This window comes from Lates calcarifer, linkage group LG10 (assembly GCF_001640805.2).
Source record: "Lates calcarifer isolate ASB-BC8 linkage group LG10, TLL_Latcal_v3, whole genome shotgun sequence".
In the NCBI taxonomy this organism is placed as follows: Eukaryota; Metazoa; Chordata; class Actinopteri; family Centropomidae; genus Lates; species Lates calcarifer.
The window spans coordinates 3,234,384-3,257,320 of record NC_066842.1 but is presented as its reverse complement, the minus strand read 5'-3'; the positions used below and the strand labels follow the sequence as shown (position 1 = coordinate 3,257,320).

Below are 22,937 nucleotides of genomic sequence, written 5' to 3'. Positions count from 1 at the left end.
GGAGGAAATCCTTGTTAAAAATCAAAGCGGGCATTAGCTGGCCCTGACCCTCCGCCCTGGTTTCACTTTCCTATTTTCGCAGACCAACGCACAACACACACGCAAGCAAACAGCAATGGTGGCACGTACACACACGTACTGTTTGGCTGCCCTATGTGCCAAATGACGGACACACACACACACACACACACACACAGTTATTCACTCAACAACTAGCACCACTAACACTCACACAGCTGGAGTCACTCTCCAGAATTCTTCCCTTGATTATTAACAGCAGTCAAGGCCCTAGTCTTCTCAGCACACAGTCACGGAGAGGCGACCCGCTTGGACTCGGTGAACTTAAGATCCAGTGAGACAATTAAATATGATGCAGGGTGACTTGTTTTGTTTTATTCTTTATTTCCCAGAGATCTCTGCATCGTTAAAAACAGTCCCAGAGCAGAGGCTGCCTATGAAGACGAACCCAACAGGTTTCCCTCAACCTGTTACACTCGCTACAGCTCCTTCCCCACAGAAGTGACACAACACATCCCCAGGAAGTCAGCTTTTGTAAGCAGGTGTCAATTTGCCAGACAGAAATTACGACAGTGGGCTGCAGTCAGGTTGTGTTTGCAGCAGCAGCAGTCTTTCGGATTTAGACTGAAATCAACCAACCAACTATTTTATCCTTCCTCGCAACACACACCTTAGAAAACACACGTTACAAGTGAAGAAATACAGACTTGAATGTGTGTAACTGACCGACACAGCAGGGTGAGTTATTAGTATGAGGCCAGTCCACTGACGCAGCAGGAGAGCCACTGCAGACGCAGTGTTCAGACAAACAAGTTCAATCCATCTCAGCCTGTCCTGCAGTGAAATGCAACTTTAACTCAGAAGTTGCTGTGTTGGCCAGTGAAATATCTGCAAGCACATGAAAGCTGTATTTGTATTGTTTACTTAATGACTGCTGCAAGAAAAGATGAAATGATTGCTGCCTTGATAACTTTACTGAGATGTAAAAATCTGCGATGTGTTGCTGTTACATGTGTAACACAATATCCTTTTCCCTTCCACCTTTGACCTTTAACCTTTAACAGGAAGTCAGGTGGCAGCTAAAGCTGGCGAGCCGCTGTTTTCTGTCAGTATTGCCAAGACACCACATCAGAGGATTCCTTTTCCATTCATCTCTGTCACACCTAATTGTCATGTACCCAGGTGCAGTGTCCACACCCGCACCGGGGCAAACAAAACGCACACACACACACACACACAGTGAAGGATGTTCACACCCACATTATGAACACACAAACTGACACACCAAAACATACGCACACGGGGGAACAGAGGCAAGTCACGTTACCAGACTTTAGCTGGAAACGCTGATATGATCAAACAGGATCTTTGTCAGAGGTGAGGTGTGGCGATGTTAATGTTTTTTAAAAGGCTGGAGCTGAAAGACGCACAGGAAGCCAAGGGGGGGGTTCATGTGGCTTTGAGGAAGTGGATACATCCTCTTTATTTCTCACCCTCCCTCCTTCTCTCTCCTCTATCTGTCTGTCTCTGACATCCGCACAGAAGCCACCCACACACTCAGACGAAAATATCCCGCGCGGCGGCGGATTGCCATTAAATACAGTGTGTTTTCTGACCGCATCAAACACACATGAATCGGGGCAGTAAACACCCCAACCATGGGCAATAAAAAATTTTTTAAAAACCCAGCACCATCCTGCTTTGGTTCAGTGGCAGCTGAGCCGGATATCTCTACCTCTGGTATACACACACACACGCATGCAAAGAAACTGCTTTAAACAATACGAACATTAAAAACAGAAAAAACACACACTAAACGAGCACATGCTGCATTTTCTCACTCATTTTAAAACAGTTGCGCTCACAACAACACACTGGAGCATGCAAACATGTGAGCCAAAACCAGCAGACACACAATAAGTCCTCCATAAATACAAATCCTGTTGAATGAATGCAGCGCCGCAGCCATTTATTCATAAGAAATGCTCTGAGGCTTTACGCAACAAGGGTCCTTGTTGGCTCTGCTGTTGCACCACAGTGTCAGCATTCATTTGATAATTTATGCATAAATGCCACAGGATGGAAGGTGTGGATTCAATCCTGATGGCAGGCAAGATGTATTCCTGAAAATGTGCGAGTATTGGCAGATGGAGACAGAAAAAGTGAGACAGAGTTTCTCTACATGAACGATGAACGGAAAATTATGTTTAACTCATATTCTAAAAGAAAATAATGTATTCTTAATTAATGGTGAGCAGGTATAATGTTAACCAAGTTCACTGTCTTTGTTTACACCAACACATATCACCATATTCATCACATTCAGGGTGTGTTGTTGCACAATAAACCTGAACAAGAAGTCTAATTACCTGTGTAAAGTAATGCAAACACATTTCTGGCCACTAGAGGAAGTTCTGTGGTTTTGCAGTGGCACATAACGTGTCTTCAAAAGTAATTCTGTGCTGGTGTTTTGCCCAAAATAAACATAATGTATTAGCTGGGGTTAGTGTGAGTCAAAAGCACTCGGTTGTCTGTGGGGATATAAGATACTGTGTCCAGAAAGAGACAGAGACAGAAGCAAAAACTATGTGAGTGAATCAGGAGACAGTCTGAAAGAGAAAGAGGAACAACGCAGTATATTAGTGTGAAGATGAACTCGGCACTCTGACCCACTTCTGCAGGATGAATGAGTGAGCATCTGTCGCCGAATCCCACCAAGAATGAAGATGACTCATCGCCCCGGCTCTGCTTAGCTCACAGAGAAAGAGAGAGAGGTAATAAAGAGACAGAGGTCCAACATCCCACCAATCAATCTTATCGCTCAAACCCAAGAGCGAGATAGTCATAATTTTATCAGAGGAAGTGATGAATGTGTGGGGAATTCTGAAAAATCAGAAAACACAAAACAGTGAAGAAAGCTCGGAATAATGAGACTTCACCTCCTATCTCAACAACACACATCTTATTCATGACTTAACACCTGCCAGTATGAACCAAAACTGCCTGGAGCAGAAAGAGAGCCAGATTTCCCTCAGGAGTTAGTGGAGACCCAAAGCAGAGCTGTGGATACTGGACTGACATTCATCATTCATTCTTTAGACATGACTCTGCATCTGTAAACGCGCTGCTCTTTGCAAACACGATCACTTTATCAGCTTTAAAAAGTCACATTGTTCTGTGAATTGTGTTTAAAGGGGCGAATTTAACCAGGATCAAAACCTTAAGAGGTAATTAAGGACAAAGAACAAAACTAATTAAGAACAAATTAACAAAAACAGCAGCATAGCAGCGAAAAAACTCCTGTACCAAATTTACCACTGATCAACAAAGACCATTCAAAAACAAGTCTTTGCTGGTCAATCATTATTTCAAACAGCCAAGACCTGAGCTCACCAGCTCAAATCTAATTACATTACTTATTATTAAGTTGTAGATGTTTCCAAAGTTGTAAATAATATATTCATGTGAGATATGTGGGTGTTTTCGGTCCTGCAGAACACAGCACTTACATTAACAGGGTCACAGGCTCCCACTCATGCTAAAAATGGAAGCTGTACTGACAATAGAGAGCTTCAGATGAAAGCATGCAGCAAAAAAGGTTGCCCAGTGTTCATCAAATATCGTCGAGCACTTGCAGCGTTGGTGTGGAAACAGGCTTTATTGGCCATGAAGTGGATTGTTTAGGGACCATGAGCCAGAAAGAGCTATCCCACCCTCTCTTCACATCCAGCTCATGGTCTGAAGACGCCTTCAATGAATCCCCTCTCCTTTAAGAGGAATGAGTCACACTGGAGCACAAGTCGTGATCTGGACCAGTGCCAGCTGAAAGGCCCTCATTATCACCAGTTGTCTGGTGTAAAAACAACAGACTAATGTCCATGATGAATGGACTACAAACCCTTGATTAGGTTGATTCAAGACACAATTTAAACAAAAGGTTCCAACAGCGGCAAACGTCCAAATAAGCAGAGTTTTGCAGCACAATATTTAAATCATAAACTCATGGGAGAAACAGGCGCAATGTAAAAATAACAACTGTTACTGTAAGCAGCATAGATTGCAGCTGAAATAAGATGAGAAGTGAGAGAGTGCATGTGCAGGTGGTGTAGTGAATTTCTAATCAGATCTCAGGTGTAAATGCAATTAGGGAAAAAAAGCATCTGCCCATTAACTGGTGTCCCTGTGCCCTGTTCTTAGAGGACGCTCCTCCTGTGTGTATAATAACATCATGTCAAAGATGAGTCATCATGATGGGACACACATCAGGAAGGGAAAGCTATACGGCATCACACTAATAGAGTGGGCATTTCTGGCTAAACTTCAGGTGCATGGATAAGGCAATGCCTCCCTGCTTAAAGGGTCAAAGTCTTAAAGACAAAACATGGGAGAGGATTGTGAGGCTTAACAATGCAGGTTTCAAAATATGCTTGCTTTTTAAATGTTGTATGGGGAGGAACATAAATTAATCAAGACTGCTCTGTGGTCAGAAATACTAAAAGAAATATTAAAAATGCAAGCACACAACTACAAAGTAGGTTTGCAAAATATAGTCTGGCTCATTTTATTCCACTTTATTTTTCACAAGCGATTGAGCAGTTTAGTGTAATCTTGACAATAATTACAGTGTGTTTCTGCGTGAGCATGTGTGCTTGTGTCTGGGTGTATTTCAGCGTTGAGAATCGGTCATCCATGTAACAGTGAGGTTAAGCAGGCAGGCTGTGGCGGAAATAAACAAGCATGTGTGGCAGTGTGGCTGTAATGCATGAGAGCAGGAAGCTATTAACATGGCATTACCAGACCAACAAGGGGCAGGAAATTAAATTTGACTGCCTCTGAGAAGGTTATGTCCCAGCCCTCCCTCGTGCAGGGATAATTGATTATTGTGTGCTTTCCACAGTTCCTGTGCTACTATACATTTTCCACTTGAACACTTCATGTTTCCTTTGAGTATGGGGCAGATTTTAATACAGCTACTGAGGCTAACAGAGGTTAATAAGTACTGAGTGTGCTGCTCACAATTAATAGTGCAAGAGTAGAATAATATAAAATAGAAGTGACCCATGTATTAACACTAAAAATGATGGTGATAACGGCGATAACGGCATCTCAGAAACTTCTTAAAGCCACAGTTACGTGGCTCCTGCAAAGGTCAGTTCTTCCTAAGTGACAGTGAACATTACCTTCCACAAACCTTGTTGATCATTAACGTCAAACGTCACAACTTTCTTTACACCAAGATAAGAGGACAAAGCAAACTCAGCTGGATTATGACAATGACAACAAAAGGGCGCTGAAAGTTTACACCAAACAAGGTGCTGATTTTACGTGAGATTAAATGCACAGAGTCAAGGTTATAACAAGAGAAATGCAACAGATGAGTGGTGGTTTTTGTGGGGAAAAAACAGAGAGACGTTAACTGAACCTTCACTACAAGTTAGTTAAGGCCCAGATAAAGAAAGACAAAGGAGGGAGAGAGACCAAAATAAGCACGCCATTAAACCCGAGTATGGCTGAGGTGGCAGGAACACGTCTTCCTGACTGGGCTGTAATTCACTCTGCAAACACCCACATAGCAAATACACTCAGTTGAAGTGAACATGCACTTTGGAGGCCTTCACCCCACTGGATACGGATACACACACACACATTCACACCTGGGACATCAGTGTACACACTCAGACACATCACACCCATGCAAATACACCCACACACAATTCTAGCCTTTGTCCTGATGTCGTTAATTGTGTTTACCATGTGGTACAGGGCCACTGTTTAATGTGTTGAACGTAAGCCAGGTTTTTTATTTGCATACTTCCCCCCCTCACCTGTTACACTGGGCTGTTGCCTCTACCTTCTGTAAGTCTTTATTTCACAGTCTGGAGTCCTGTTTAGCGTCTGGATGCTTTGCCAGTTTGTTGGTTGTAAATTTAGAGCCAGAGGAAGGGACTAAAGTTAGACCCTGAGGTTTCAGATCCTACAAAGGGGTTCTGTGGTGGGCCCACTGGTCTCTGACACAACACAAAAACTACATCAGATGCTCAACCACATCCATCATTGGCCTTAGTGCGTCAGGGCTTTCCCTTTTCTCTTACAAAGGCTCATTAAGTGAAGTAATGATAAAATATTCTCTTCTCTTTAGCTCTTTACTGTTGGAATACTCTGTATACACATACTTGTTTTTGGTTTTTTTTGTAAGTGATCCCCAGAGAGATCAGAGGTCAGGGTCTGCAGCAGAGCAGTACCCCCCAGAATAATCAGTGCTTTGCTCAAGGACACTTCTGCAGGATGTTTACTGTCATGGCGACTTGAACATGAAACGTGGCCCTCAAGGTTCACTTGTAAGTGGACAGGTTTAATTAATGTTGCACATGTGGATAAGATTTAAGAGTGTCCTTCCTGCCAAAATGTGAACTAACAACGTTACACAGAGCAAAGCAGGAGGCACACACATTCAACAAAACCAGGCGAAGACCAACAGCTCAGGTCGTCAACCCAGACACCGGAGAACATGCTCTTTTTCCCCACTTTCAGTTCCTTTCTTTCTTTGGCTCTTGTGCATCCTATGAGTCAGTCAGCAACTCTGGTTCCTCATGTTACATTGCTCCCTCATTTTTTCACCCTCTCTCTTCTACTATACTTCTTCTTTATACTTCCTCTTTTCTCTCTGTTACGTGCCAAATGGCAGTGGCTCTTAAGGTTATTTAATTCCCAGTGTCTACGGATACGCCCTACAACAACCGTTTGCTAATCATCCACGAATGATGCCTCTGACTAAACAGCGCAGACACAAAAAGGGGAAGGCGATGGTTGTGATCAATGTTTGGTTATTGCCATCGCAACAGAGTGAAACAATATTTAGAAGGTTGCAAAATCTCTGTTGTGATTCACTACGTTACAGTCTAAGTGTTGCCATCTTACGGCACTGCTAACATTTCTATGTGAGAGATGAGTTTTGTGGTGAGTGTCTTGATCTTTCAAAGGCACCACTAACTTTCAGATTCTGCTCATGAAAAAGGAAAACAAAGTCTGAGTATCCCATGAAAGGAAACCAGGATTACTCCAATGCCACACGAGGCATTAGCTTAAAGTAAAAGACAAACACAGAAAATCCCATGTTGTATTAAACCAATCTGAACAGTGTCAGTGTTGATAATTTGCGCCTATAGCTTAAGCATAGCATTCTTTTAAATGAGCTTTGAATGGATTGACATTACACAGCTGAGGTTCCCAAGAAAAGTCTCTTGTTAGGGAGGAAATGAGGCTTTCGCTGAGAAGTTCAGCAACTCATATCCCAACCAGAGGTTTTTCTTTGGTTTCGTTCCCACCAAAGTCTCAAGTGGAGACGAATCCTTTCACAGTGAGGAAGTGAATGAGCGTCATTGTGGCTTTGCATGGGATTAGCCCATTTTAAAGCCCCTTAGTAAGATTTACCCACATTATTCACATTTTAATGGACATTCCCACCCACACATACACATGCTGACTAAAATCAAAATTCGTGGCAATGAAATAAGGCGGCAGGGAGGCTCAATGCAAGAGAGGAAATTTCAAGGTTCACTGACCTCAGTCAAATGTAAGTATAGTGCGATAGAATGAGACTATTGAAATTATTTAAATGGGGAGAACACATATAAGTACTGTACCTGCTGGATGAACAAGTGTGGACATACAAAAAGCAGATACATGGAGTGAACCAGCCAAAACACAGAGGTGAGGTGAGCCATGTGCAGCAGCAGCTCTGCAGGGTAACACTGTTCGCCTTCAACAATAACACTCAGCATCCCAACATACATCTTCCCCATTAAAGCAGCGGTTATCCTCTTTAGTTTAAGAGAACTTGCCACACTCCATGATGAAATAAAGTAACTGAAATCCTTCTGAAACAATGAGCAGCCTGCTCCACTTCACTAAAGCAGAAGCAGCAGTAGATGAGAGTGTAATAGTTAATGTTGCAGTGGCAAGTGAAAGGTATCTTCATCTATCATGGCTGAAAATGACATTGGGCTTGCAAACTGAAATGTCAACAACGATCCACAGGCAACTCTAACACTCTCCAGCCCTGCTCCAAAATGCCAATACTGATAGCAGGTGGCTAAATGAATGACAAGAGAGGCCAGCTGATTGGGCCCCTCAAAGTGGAAGCAGCTAGCAGTGCAGAGCAGGGAGGGAGCACTTGGGCTGAGGTTGCTGGGCTGCTTGATTGGCAGCTGGAGCAGTGGGGGGGTCGGAGGTCGTGCTGTGCCTCTGCCCTTCACAGTACAGGCAGGAGGGAGCAGAGAGAGCTGCCCCAGGCCCTGGCAGCCACAGGTGGGCTTTGTGGTCTGTCATCATGGGTCCTGTAGCACCAAGATACCTCTCAGCCCCCGATCAGAGACACAAACAACATGTCCATGCGTGTCCATATATTTCCATGAGTAGGCCTATAAGTGCCTGTGTGCATCTTGTGCACAGCTGTGCTCCTATTAATATTATCCAGCTTTTGTTTTTGGTGCAAAGGTGAAGACAGTATGAAAAGCACGTGTATATGTTGCACTGTCCTCCGTGACTCGAGGCCCATCCATCCATCCATCCATTATCTATACCACTTATCTGTTAAGGTCCTTTAGAAACAGCTTCTTGGCTTTCACACAGATTCACACTCCATAATGTCTCACAAACACGTTTGGGTGTTTACTGCAACATGCCGCGGAGCTTGTGCGTCCAAAACTTCTAGATCAAATCTGAGCTCAGTTTTTTAAAGTAATTTGAAATTTGACAATTTGATACGAACAAAGAAAACGTTCCTGAAGCACTACCATGTCCTGTGTAGGTAGATTGCAAGAGCAACCCGAGAAATGTAACTTTCAACTTTGCATTCACAATTACAGCGTCTGAAAGTGAATCTGTGATAGTTTGTTCTTGTTTTGAGCCTCATCCTCTTGAACATCTGACTCTGGTAGCAGCACTGTGGGGTCAGATTAGACCCCGGCTGGAAGAGCTAAATTAGGCTGACATCCGCTGCTAAGACCTTACACATCAAACGATGGGATGCATGAGGACCACGATAGATTTTCTGAGAACAGGAGGTGTCACGTAGAAAAAGTGTGTGTTCACGGAAACAGTGCTGTTCTATAAATACACAGCTCACATACACATTTTGGTTTCTGTAAATTGTTTTCAAAGGAGTTATGTTAATATATGTGATGCAAAGGGAACTACATTTGTGAAAAATCAGACACGATGTGACCCACAATCAGTTCCCGCAAAACGAGCTGCAGCTCTGTTCGAATAAAGCTCCTCTTCTGAGATATTTAACAACACTTGATCCTGATTAATTAAAGTCCTGTCTGAAAACGGGTAAGCCTGCATACTATGTGCTTTAAAGGCTGCAGAAAACAAAGAGATTAGCAGTTTAGTGTTGTGTCCAAAGCTGATTTATCCAAATGGCAAAAGCCACGATCGGCCCATTTCTCTGAGCAGAACATTTCCACCACCCAGACCGGGACTCAGGGGAAGACAATACACTGGAAACTCACTCAAAACTTCCAACAACGTGAGCTCTGAGGTGAGCAGAGCTGGAAGTGGGTGGTGGAGGTGGGTGCTGCTGAGGAAGAAGAATCTACGTTTTGAATTTCTGGAGATGTGACGAGATTAGCTGGCAGAGGGGGTGAGTATTTGGTAACCCCCGTGACACTCCTGTGTTCAGCCGCCTCCTCTAACATCAAAGCCAGCTTTATATGTGGGCGTTCAGTCTAAATAGCACAAGGGATGGTTACATCAGATTCTGGGTGTACTGCTAAAAAAAATATCTTGTCCACTTTGTGCTTTCAAGGCCAGAACAAAAGGGTGTCCGGGTTCTCAGGGTTTGCCTGATCTTGCCTTGGCACAAAAAAATGACATTATATGGAAGTCTACATTGTCCTTTGAAGTGTGCAACTAGAATATATAGTAAAAAGTAATTTAACTATTAAAAAGTATATAAATGCCTGTCGTCATTATGAGCGGGGCTGACACTGCAGGACTACGACAGGATCACGTTATTGATTCTGGACTGACCCACTCAACCACACGGATACATGCAAACATCAGAGGGTGTGTGAATCTTCCCTGACTACATGCAGTACATAAATACATTTGCACGAATCACACACATATTACATACACTCATGTGTTTAAGTGTGACCCTAGTTCTGCATCACAAAGGTCAAGTTAAGCCAGGCGGGAAAACTTAACGAAGTGTGAAGATGTAAGAGGATAGTGTGCATCAGAACACTATTTCACACACAAAAGCAAGCATAGAGTAATCTATGATGTATTGTACTCATTTGTTATTTTAGGGAGGGAGAAATACATATTGTAGCTCTGAGGAAGATTTTGCAGGGGAGGGAGAAGACTACAGAGGCAGGAGAGGTCCTACTGGGCAAACTTCAGAGGAAACATTTGAGAGAGAAGGAAAACATTTCAAACAGTGGAGCCCTTCTTGTCATCTTCATTGTACCACCTCCACAAGGGCCAGGGGTTAACGTCAAACAAGCCAAACCTTCAAGCCCACTCTGTCCTGAAGCAGGTGGGTCAACAGACTGCGCAAGTGTTTCCTCCTGGGCTCTTCTAAACTCCGAGGCTATTGTGACAGGAACATAAGAAATGTGGTCTATTATAAAGCAAAGTCCCACTGCTTCAGGCCATAGACTGTATAAGAGAGGGATTGGGAGAGGAGAGGAACAAAGATGAAGACAGGGAACAAAGAACAATGTACAGTCGGAGCAGCAGCAGTCACTTGCTTCAGCTTTCAGGTGGTTCTGTCAGAGTAAATATAAACTGCTAATTTAATTTTAGGCGTAACATGCATTAATTTCTTGCGTATAGCCCCAAATTGTTCCCGAGCCGACCCAAGCTCTCAAAAGTTGCATTCAGACTGAACGTGAAATGAATTTAAGCACACAAATTTGACTACTCGACTGTCTTTGTGTTAGAGTGTGAAGAGAAGAACAAAGATAAAGGGAGAAGGGACAGGTTCATGATTCAGAGTCACACAGCTTCGCCATGTTCGCATGTTCTTCTCATGCTGAATGTTTGCATGGTGCGTACGTCTGTTGTGACTGCACCATCTGTAGAATCTGGGTTTTTTCCCAGTCTGAACGCGTCTTAAGACAACAACTCCTGCCAAAAAAAAAAACAGCAAATGAAAGCCTTTATGCTAATAATTTAACACAGCTGCACTAGGCAGTTTATGAAGTGTAAAAACTTGAATCAGCACACTAAACTAAATGTCAACCAGTTTCTACTCATCACAAACAATCTGCTGAAGCAGTCACCACAGGAACGTACAGCACATATACTGTATAACATGACAATTTTAAGCAACTGGATTCCTGATGCATACTTCAATCGATCCATGCCAAATCCTGGGACATCACTGTGTCACTTGTAGACCAGATTTCTTGTCAATTGCCCTCACATGAGCCATGCCAAACACAACAGCTCCTGTTGTGTGTCACAAGATCGCTGGATGTTTCTTGACTGTCAGTTCAGGCCAGTGCCTTTGAAGTGGTGCAACTGATTCATCAGAGCAGCGAAGGGACTTTCTAAGAATAACTAAGTGTAGAGAGGGAAATAAACGGGTGACTTCCTTTCATTATGCTCACTTAAGTGTTCAAATATAGCTGGTCACAAGGGGACTTGCAGCACAAAGGTGGCATGTGGTCATATTCTCGAAGAGGATAATAGTGGGTCAGAGTGAGGACATTTATGCTGATTTTGTTCCATTTTATACAGTTTATTTCTATATAATGGGCTCTTTTTAATACGTCACGGTTTATTCATAGTGTGATGTTAATGAAGGGAAACTGAAGGAATTAACTGAGTAAATCACAGATCCACCTCAAGAAGCACTGTTATCAAATACTCATCTTCTGCTTTATATTGCCGCCATGAAGATGATGAAAATAATTGCGTAATAGGAAATGTAATTATACTGGCTCAGATAATGCAATGTCAGAAATTATAAGTCTGAATTACTCTACTAGTATTTCTCTGATCGTCCTTACAAAGATTCCTGAATGCTCACTAAATTTTGTTCAGAAGAAATACTGAAAACCGAGTCACCAGAATATTCTCCATTTGTGTGAAATTAGGATAACAACATAAAAAATATCATCTCCTTCCACCATGCTGCAGGAAATGCTGTGTCGTGTGAGATGGACTTTAAAATATTTATGTGCAGAGATTAGATTTTGCTGCATCGCTAGCTTTACACCACAGGTCCATTTCTTAATGAGTCCTGGTTCTTCTTCTTCTAAATTTTGAATCAATATAATTTGCTCTCGCAGCACTTCGCCTTCTATTTAAGATTCAATACCATTCAAATGGGACAAAACAAAAGTGTAATCAACCTACACTGTCTGCAAACTGACAATCTGAGCACCTTTCATCGACGTATCCCATTTCCCCTGCAACATCACAATCACATTCACTCAAGCAATTCTGTAGTAACAAGCAGCCAGCTGTAACACTGGCCATTCACAGGCTGTACTGTTCTTCTGAATGGCAGTTACGTAATGCTGTGCAGCTAGACAGAGAGTTAATACTTAAACAGCTGTGTGTGACCAGGAACAATAAACAAGGATGGTAGAATGGGATGTAGAGGATACTGAGGTGCCACAAAGACGATGCATTTTTTGGGAATATTTTGTCTTTTCTTTGTGTTTTGTTGTATATTTAAAGCCTGCTTTCCCTCCTGTACTTTATTTACTTGGTCGTGTAACTAACAAGCTATCTAAAATGATTTGTATTCAAGAAAGAAATGTGTAGACATATGGACAGCTTAGATGTATGTAGGACAACAGTAGGTTAATCTTTCCATGTAATCTTGACACATATCCAAGCATGAGCATGACTCATATCCGTTTACCCCTGAGAAAGCCAACCTGGCGATTACTGGACACGTAAACAACTCAGAGGAAGAGAGACAGGAAAGGAATAACAGAGAGGATGGGCAGCAGACATCCTGGTTGAAAGTGTCACATTAAATCCAAACTTTGAAGTTCATCCACTGAAAATAACCACGAGAAAGGTGAAGCGTGAATTTATAAAAAGAGAGCGCAAAGACACCTCAGTGTCTCTGAAAATGCACCATAGAGCACTAAATGTAATGAAACCAGCAACACCTTCGCACAAAACTTAAACCTACAATTTCAAAGGCGGCGGTTCTCACAGGAAACTTCCAAAAGAGGCGGGTGTTCATACGAGAGATTGAACTGAGCTGCATTGCCACACAAATGCCTGCTAATCAGCTTTAGCACTTAAGCTAATACCAAAAGGACTGCAAAGCACCTGTGGGAAACTCATTTACCATTCAGAATAACCGCTGCTAACGGCTAATTGTCTCGTTGTAAGCTCCAGGCCGTGCAGCACTGATCCGTCCCCCCCCTCTTCTCAGACTGCGGTAGTGACCTAACCTTTCCCATGTCCCCACACATACCGGGCTCATGGCCACCGCAACACACTTAAGCGTCTTTACTAAGAGCCTTACATCTGAACCTTGACAAACAATTAAACAAAAAACAACAATAATGCAACAAAAAGCTTTAGCAATCTAATCTAACAATATGAAAATCATTTTGCATGGAGATTATAATCACAAGTTTTGGCATAAATACTCCATTTGTTGTCTGAGTCTACATCTGATTAAGTCAAGAAGATCAAAGTGACAGTAAAGTCTACCTTGCATGTATCTGACTGGATAAGACAGCGTGTAGCTTGATGTTTGTGATTTACAATATGAGACGCTGTAATAACATCCAGACCCTGGAAGACCTTTGGAAAAGAAGTTCAGGGGAGTTCTGAAGGTTTCACTCTAACTAGTGTGTTCCTTTTAATAGAACTTTAAAGTCAAATCATCCCACTAAAGACAGCAGTCAGAAAAATGGAAATATATATATGGGGAGGACTTAAGACTGTAGGAAAGGTTGCTTCCTGGCCTGCAGGTCAGAGACCATCATTTAACCAGAAACTAAGTCCCATTAAGGGCGGAAACAGAGCCGTGTCCCATTGTAATGCTGAACACGTGAAATGGAGATGGAAGATAAACACAAAAGAGAAAATGAGGTAAAAAGGTAACTCATGAGCAGATAGAGTAAAGAGATATAAAGAGAGCAGATTAGATTTTGAAAAGAAAGAGGAAGAGAGTGGATACATCAAACAATAAAAGCCCATTAAAGCCATCCATCAGTGAGGCTGTGGTCAGAGGTGGGGGATCCAGTTATCCCTCTCCGGGGAACAGAGAGATGAATGACTTCCTAACAGGTGGACTGTGAGCTTAACAGGAGGGGGGTAGCAGTGAGAGGAGGTGAGCTTTAACCTGGGACAGAGGCAGTGTTGGGTTACAGCTGCACCTCCGGAAACAAACCGTGACCCTGTGGCTTTCTCTGCTCATAGGAAATGGATTTGTTTTCCTCTCTCTTTCTCAGTAATCCTCCCTTCACAGATATACATATGGGTGTGTAGACACAAGTATGAGGATTCACACACACACACTGACGGAGGAGGACAGATGTGCAAATACTTTTAGAGGTAAACAGAGACTAAAATGCTCAAGCACATTATTCTTAGATATAAAATATAGATTTGGGGGGTTAGTATAACTAGCCTCCCTATAGGAGAACTGTTCCACAAACAGCTTGAACACAGATGAAGAGAAAAATGACCCACCCAGCTAAAAATGGCTTTAAAAATCAATTTCTAAATGCACTGAAAGTCCTGTCTTAGCTAACCTTTGCACCAATCACTCAAGGTCTGCAGGTAGATGCGTCTCAATGGGAGAAAAATGAGAAAACACATAAAAAAAAAAAAAAAAAATGTTCGGAAAAATCAATAATTTGTTTCTTTCTGCAAAGCTAGATGAGCTGTACAGAAATAAGCCGGGCCGGCAGCAGAGCCATGAGGCGTCTGATCTTCCTACGCGGTTCATCGGGCCACATCCTCTCTGCCTCCACTCAGGAAGAAAATAGCATCAGCGAGCAACACTGCCAGATATTAAGGTAGCCTGTTATTTCCACACACATGCACACGGTTAAACTGCAGCTGCCCACCACCATTAGACAAGCATAAAAACAGTGAATACAATTATTTGGCTTTAATATGCTAGCCAGTCCACCTTTAAAAACAACCACATTTTCAGCTGCAGATAATCTATAAATGTGCATTAGTCTTGGTACAAGTTTCCAAACAAACATCATTCCTAAATGGAGCACCTACTGGAACTGTCTTTTAGTCTAAAACTGACCTTCTTAATGGCAAATCCAAGAACATGACGCACGATGTTTTCTTTCCTGAAGGGATGGCAGTTAGCAAAAAAAAGGGGACTTTTATTTTAAGGTTTGTTTCAAACAGATGGTTATATTAATGTTGAGTCCACGTCATGGTTATTTCAGGGTTTATAAAGCAGCAAATTAATCTGACAATAAAAACACTTACTGTATTTTTTGTTTGCTGTTTTGTTTAAACAACCTACATACACACAGAAAGGAAAAGGCAAACAGAGGAGAAAGAGTCAAAGATTGAGTCTTTGCATGAGCTGGGAATCATTAAAAAACATGAGATGATCATAAGGGGCATGCAGGGTACCACAAATGCTCTTGGTTGTCTTTTTCTCCCCCTCTTCTTGCCAGGATCTAACAGGCATGATGACGACAACTAAATCAAATCTCGTGTCTGCTCCTCTTTATCTCATCCAAGTTCTATTTTTACCACCCCCCCCTCGTTTCCCCGGGCAGGGATAACGGCAAGCGGGGAAGAAAACACAACATGATTGCCTTTCAGGTGTCCCTGGTACCTGTAATAGACCTATCTAGCTATTTTTAGCCTCCTGCATGGCCCGGATGTCAGCACGTTCTGAGTAAAAGCCCCTGAGGATGCAAGCTGTACCCTTGAGACAGCACATTCAGAGAGGCGAGGGTAGGTCAGATGTAGAAGGATGGCTTTCCATCAGAGAGTCATGATATACAGACTCAAGTAAAGATGAAATTATGTTACAAATAATTTTGTCTATTACTGTATTTTAAAACCAAATCTCTTCACCTGAGTGCGACTGGATGGAAACGGACATTAGAGGTGACCGACCTAAATTTGTTCATTTCACTTTTAAAAACTGCAGCTCAAAAAAAAACACCACAACAGTCCTCCAGTCACACGTATCCAGGTGTCTCACCTTCGTTCTACATATCCATTCAGAACAAAGCAAAAGACTTCAGGGAATCTGGTGTCCTTGAATACTGTAAAATGCTGTTTTGGAGTAGGGCTACAACTGACTTTTTTATTGTTATCAGTAAATTTGTATGCCACCTTTTTCATAAATCATTTATTCTACAAAATGTATAAAACAACATCTTCAAATGATTTATTCTGTCTGTCCAAAATGCAAAGATATTCAATTTACAATTCAATAAAAAAAAATGCTCATATTAGAGGCTGGAACCAGCAAATGTTTGGCTTTTTTCTTCATCTAATGATTTAAACAATAAATAGATTGACAATTAATTAGTTGACAAACTAATCAACGAATCATTTCAGCACTATTTAGAACTTAGTTCTGGTTTGTTTGTGGTTTTCTAGCGATGAATACATAGTACTGTAAATACCAAAGGGGTGGTTTTGCAGCATATTTAACCTACAACACAGAGAGGAAACACTGCTTCTATACACAAACAATCCAATTCTCCTGAGGATCAGAGAAGCCAGAGCCCCGAGTAACCACCTGCTTCCCATAAGTGAGTGTTGCATAAGATTGAGATAAAGAGACAAGAGTTACAAGGGGAGAGAAAGGGGAGAGACAGGAAGGGTGAGAGAGGTGAGAGGAGGGGGGACGGATGGGAATCCGAAGAGAGAATCCTCCTGAATTAGTGATAAGGCTTGCCCTCTTGTATTTTTGATGAGGAAGATCAAGTTTTTGGACACTTGAACGCCAGCGCCAGAAACTGGAGCCGCCGCAGGGAGTCTCACAGCAAAACACGGCATTACAGGACATGTGTGGTGTTTCCGCTTTGACTCTGCTGTCATTGGGGCCGCAGGATGGTCAGGGAGGCGTCACGTAATATTCCAGTTACACAAGGTCCTATCATATACTCACAGCTGAATTAAGGGAATTCAAACTGACTTACTTCCTAACAGTCAGGAAACAGCAGACATGAGCATGAGCAAACGGAGCTGTGTCGAAAATGCACATTTAGCTCTGAGTTGGAAAACCTGTCTAGTTCGACATTCCTCCTCTCACTGTTCCACTTTGGTTCGTGCTGGGAAGGTGATGAAAACTTGGACCTATGTTGCAGAGAGCTCCAACGAGAACTGTGGGGTCAATAAGATCTGACGCAACTTTTGTTGGCCCAACTTTTGCCACAACACAATGCAATATCATCTGGCAACATACTGCACTGGGCAATCAAATACTTGCAAGTGCACACTGCTGGTAGGTTATTTTGGGGGAATATTCTGTCAACCATTTGCCAAAGGACGAAGCGACTGCTGGAGTGATACTTATACCATTATAATTGTCACATCAGGTGTGTTAATGTTCAGTATGCCAGCATGTTTCTCAGGATTAGGTGCATAAGTAAGACTGTGCTTCATACTCAGTGTGCATGAGAATGTTTGCCATGTATTTGTGTGCGGGCATGTGTGTGTGTGTGTGTGTTATGCAGCCTCTGGGAGCCCGTGTCCCGATGGAAAGTGAACCCCCCCTCCCTCCCTGGAGCTGTTACTATCTTTAGCTCGTTTCCGTCGTGTCTTGTCACTCATGTTCTCCTCTACAGCACTTAAATCTGGTATCTAAACCTCCAGGCCATCCAATATCCTGTACTTCCCCTGCACAGGAAGCTGGAGAGGGGTGGCGGCGGGGCCATCCGTGTAAATGTAGACACATACGCGCTGTGCAATTACACAAACTCGCATGGCCACACTTACTCACAGCTGAATAGAGACGTTTAAAATGATGACAGAGCGCGCTAAATTTACTGCACAAACTACAGGATTATACACTCATTCACACACACACACACAGACCTGTGACAGGAGGCTTGTTGGTAGAGGACACCTTGTCTGCTCAAACTGGCGTCACAGCTAACGTCTGCAGGGACACGAGAGATGGTGCAAGTAACCAAATCTAACCTTCTGCTATCTAATCACCTCATAAACACACACATGCACACACACACACATTTTCACTGCTAAAGCTTTGACGACCGTTTCTTTGCAGTATTATTAAAAACATCACTTTAATCTTTAACCTTCACATTTCATGATCTAACCTCGACTTTAAAGTCATAGTAGAAACTTAAATCAAACGTAACCTGCTCTCCTTGGGAGGACTTTTTTAAACTGACCTACGTAGACATTTCAGTCCCTATAAAGACAAGTACACTGTACACACACACACACACACATTATAACTCTGCTGTCTTTCTTGGCCTCATTTCACGCTTGCCATTCCTCATGTGTTTCACAGCTGACTTGATAGTGCAGTGGGTTTTAACACTCTCCGTGTCGTTGCCTTCTCTCAGCTGCCACTCAACCGGCAGACAGCAGACTGTATATTCTGAGACAACCATTCACACAATTCAGGCTACTATTTTTACCTTTTAGTTGTAAAAGACGTGCATAACAAGCTGGGTTTTTTGTAAGGACACATTTTCAACCCCTGTCTGAGAAAACAGCAATACGCAAGGAGGAAGAAACCACAACACGTAGACTCTGCATCTTAAAAACTAATTTAAAATTTATCTGTAAATTAAATAAATACATAAATAACATCAGTTTAATTGGCAGCTGGTGACAGGGGAGCCCTTTGATTAAAACAAACCTCATTTTGCTCCAACACAATGTGGAAACTCCTCAGTGAGCTCTTGAGCTCACGAAATGTAGTTTGTGTCACATTGCTGGCATTAAAAACAAAAAGAAAATCCTCATTTATGCTTGTACACTGTTGTGTTATCCAGAGTGGATTCCAAGGACAGGCCATGAAAGGGTTCAGTGTTTGAACGCACAGATAGCGGGACACTGTGGCTGCTGGCGTGGATGCAATACGTCACTTTACGGCCACTGGTGGTGTCTATCAAAGCTTTGTAATGTCAATGGAGAGTGAGGGCACCACCCTGGGCCTCTCTCTGCTCTACAATGACGTAGTGTTTGCTGATAACGCTCCATTCAGAAGCACTGAGCCCTGCGAGTGCCGCTAGCTCTCCGCAGAGCTTAATGGCTAATGCAGAAAGAGAGGCAGAGCGGGAGGAAAGAGGTCAAAGGACAGCTGATGCCACATCAGTGTCATCATGTCATTACTGACATCACCTCTCTGTCCATACAAACCTCCTGAACACAAGATGAAATAAAAAACATGCTGAATTACACTGTTAAAGTGCACAAATACGACAGTTTGCCAGTGAAACAACATGAGAAAACCCCACAGGCCTCAAGTGTAGTATTTGTTTTTATAGTAACCTCATGCATTGCTGCCCCAGGAGAGAAAGGAGGGAATATTTACTTTTGTTTGCTGTTTACATCATCATTATCATTAGCTGATTTCTTTCAGGAACATAATAGAAATTACAAAAGGCTCTTGGCAAACAAGCCACACCTCACACACAACACACTGTGAATAGACGCCAGTTTAGTGCCACTAAAGTCACAAGAAAAAGTTAAAATAATGTCTAAGTGATAAAAGGAAATAGCCTTAAATTAAGGACACAGAGGTCACCAATGGCAGCAGGAACTCTGAGTGCAGGAACCCCCCCTCCCATCGAGCCACCCACATCCCAACCTCCAGGCTATCTGCATCTCCCGTCCCTTCCCTCTCTCTCCATTTGTCTGTAAGTCTCTCTTACCCCCTTCTCTCTCCATTTCCGCCTACGCTTGGACCCATTAGGGCGATGGAGGGGAAACACAGGCGCGAGGCGGAAGGGAAACACGGACGACCCTGAGGACATCAACGGCGGCGGAAGGAGGAGGAAATGACCAGAAGGGAGGTAGACGTGAGGAAAGGCGGAAAAGAGGATGAAGAGAGAAGAGGAGAGGAAAAGAAAGGAGAGGAGAGTTTCCCTGGGATGGAAATCAGGTGATGAGAGCTGACAGGAGGAGTAGCACTGGGGGCTCCCTGCTTTGAACCGATCTAAACAGGAATGACCCTCGCACACACTGCCAATACCCAGTGACTCATGCACTCACACAAACACACCCCAACAACACACACACATGCATAAATTTGCATTTCCGCTGACTACGTTAACATTCACTCGCTGGCATTATACTTCTCTGTGCTGCGTGAACACGAACACACACAGTGCGCGTTCAGAAACATTCACTTCAACCAATCAGACTGCTTGAACACACACACAGGTCTGCAAAACGTGATGCTGAGATTTGAGAGGCTCTGCAGAGGCACGGAGGAATGGATGTCAGGAGCTGTGTGTGTGTGAGAAATTACATTTGAATACTTCTCACTTAAGCACATTATCTGACGCACTGACGGTGAGTAAGCACGTAAAGGACGAGCATTCATCTCGACATTCGTGGCAGGGATAAACGGATGTATATGTATTAAGTGTGTGTGACACCGGAGTGCAGTGAGTTAGTCAGGGAGTTAAACAGGCAGCCAGAACTCCAGCGAGTCTATTATTAGAGCTGCGGCTGCTGCTCCCTGGTCGGGGGCCCCCGGGGGGCCTGGGCACCGGCACGTGGATTCCTGCTCTCCCTCCCCATCTCTCTCTGATCTCTATTCCTTCCTTCTCATCCCTCTCTCTGATCGCTCAGGGGCCTTTCCATTCAGGCACGCTCAGGCGATTCATACAGAGAGCAAAGGCAAGCTCCTTCAGCAGCACAGAGAGGGAAGGGGAGGAAAAGGAGGAAGAAGCATCTTAATGTGATATATGAAAAGAGTTTTGCAGGCGAGCAGTTTCCATTTCCTGGTCATCTCAGCTTCTAATGTGTCTCCATCTTTGGTGCCAACTACTTCATCCTACAGCGCTTCTGCACTGCATCTCCCTGATCTGATATCAGCTGTTGTTAAAGCGATGTAAGGAACAGTGTGCCGTCGCTCTGTGAGGGACGTTTTGGTTTCTGTGGGTGGCGTTATTTTCTAAATCTGTTCGGCCACAGTGGGTCTCACTGCTCGTGCCAAGTAACTATTTATTCTCCTTTTTAGTAAGAGAGTGCAGGACATGTAATGTGTCACTTCCTGTATGTCAGACTCTGCTAGAGGAGAACTACTGAACACATTTGCATCTGATATTTATAGTCTACATATGTGTATTTACTTGACTGTCCTTTTTATGACTTTCCTACATTCGACAATTTACTGAGAAATGATCCATAATAGTAAACTCATCCATCTGATACTGGAGGTTAAAACTAGTGCCCTCCATTCATCTGCACAGCTCTGTGTTAACATCAAAACATTTCAAGTCATGAATGGCTTTTCTGTAGTCGTGTGTTTACTGGACTCTTGAACCAAAACCACTTATCTGACTTGGCCATCCTCACTCTAAATGACTTCCACTTGGCTTGGTCCATTCATGGCTTTCCTCCCACACAGCAGCCAACGGCAGGGAGGGAGACACTAAGAGAAGTAGGGTACCACACTACAGAAAAATTACTACCGGTCTGAGAGGAGCCATAATTCATACAGATTATGTTTCAGGGATTTAAAGGGATTAGGAGATCATTAAAAGCAAATACGCTTTGTCGTTCGATCTAAGTTTGAAGTCACTTTTTTTAACAATGAAAATCAAATAGAAACGTTCTCCCACATTAGTCTGTCAACTGTGCAGTGAACTCAACAGACCTTTACACAACTGCACTTTGAGTTAAGAGTCTCAGCCCTAAAGGAAAATAACGTGCACCATTTCACTTTGGAGAAAATATATCTCACATTCATCAGACAAACAAACATGGGCACACTCTCATGTGGGCATAAAATATAAATATTACTATGAATAAACAATTCCTTCATTATTCCATTTGAAATAATACACTGATTACAACACTGGTCACCTTGCTCATGCCTGACTAATTGTCCTTTATATCATTTACTGAGGAATTGCTTCATAATTTATTAACAGGATTGTTTCATTATGCATTGTATCAGTGAATGGAGGTTCAACACTTTTTGTGTGAACGATTGCTGGCTCAGTAATGCACATTAAGAGCTACATTACCACTGTTTATGTCTAAATATTTACATTTCAACTCACATTAATAATAAATGGATGGATAAAGCGCAGGAGCAGACCATACATACACATGAGTATGCCTTTTGTCTCCATGAAGCTCCACTCCATGAGCCTCAGACTTCTTCTTATTCCTGTTTACAACAGTAGGGGGCAGTAATTAGCTGTAACTTCTATGGGAAGCTAGAGACCACACTAAGAATCTATAGCCTGTGGTTCTAAGTTGATGTTGTAATAAAAGCATTTTAGAATCTAGGCAAAGGATTCAGAGGATTCAGGAGGAGACATTTTCTTAGATGTGAGGCTAGAAACAAACTTCTTGCCACTGAACTGTTCTAGTAGAAACACAGAACAAATTCTGGCATGATCTAGAACTCTGGTCTTTATTCCACCTTGCAACCTTACATCTAAACCCGTCATCGTCACCTCTGTGAGAGCATGCTGTTCTCCTAACACTCATTAAATCTGTACATTAAGATTAAGACCCAACGACATCAAGCTCATGTTTCTACCTCTTTATCCAGAATCAGCACTCGTGGAGTAAGCGGATAGCCTTAATTCACATCCAGGATTTTTACCTTGCAACATAATGCAAACTTGCCACAAGACCAGGTCACTGCCGTGGCGCCCCAGATGGGCCCTCAGCAACAATAAAAACCTACTGAGAGGGATGTGGCATTACAAGTGCTGGCCAGAAAAAAATACAACTACACAACTTAAAAAGTTGGAGAA

The 22,937-nt window shown here is 42.8% G+C and overlaps 1 protein-coding gene across 1 annotated transcript in view; it reads right to left on the bottom strand.

Annotated features, from left to right (window-relative positions):
- The window catches only part of poc1b (POC1 centriolar protein B), a 32,168-nt gene that overhangs the window by 5,743 nt on the left and 3,488 nt on the right, over positions 1 to 22,937 (bottom strand).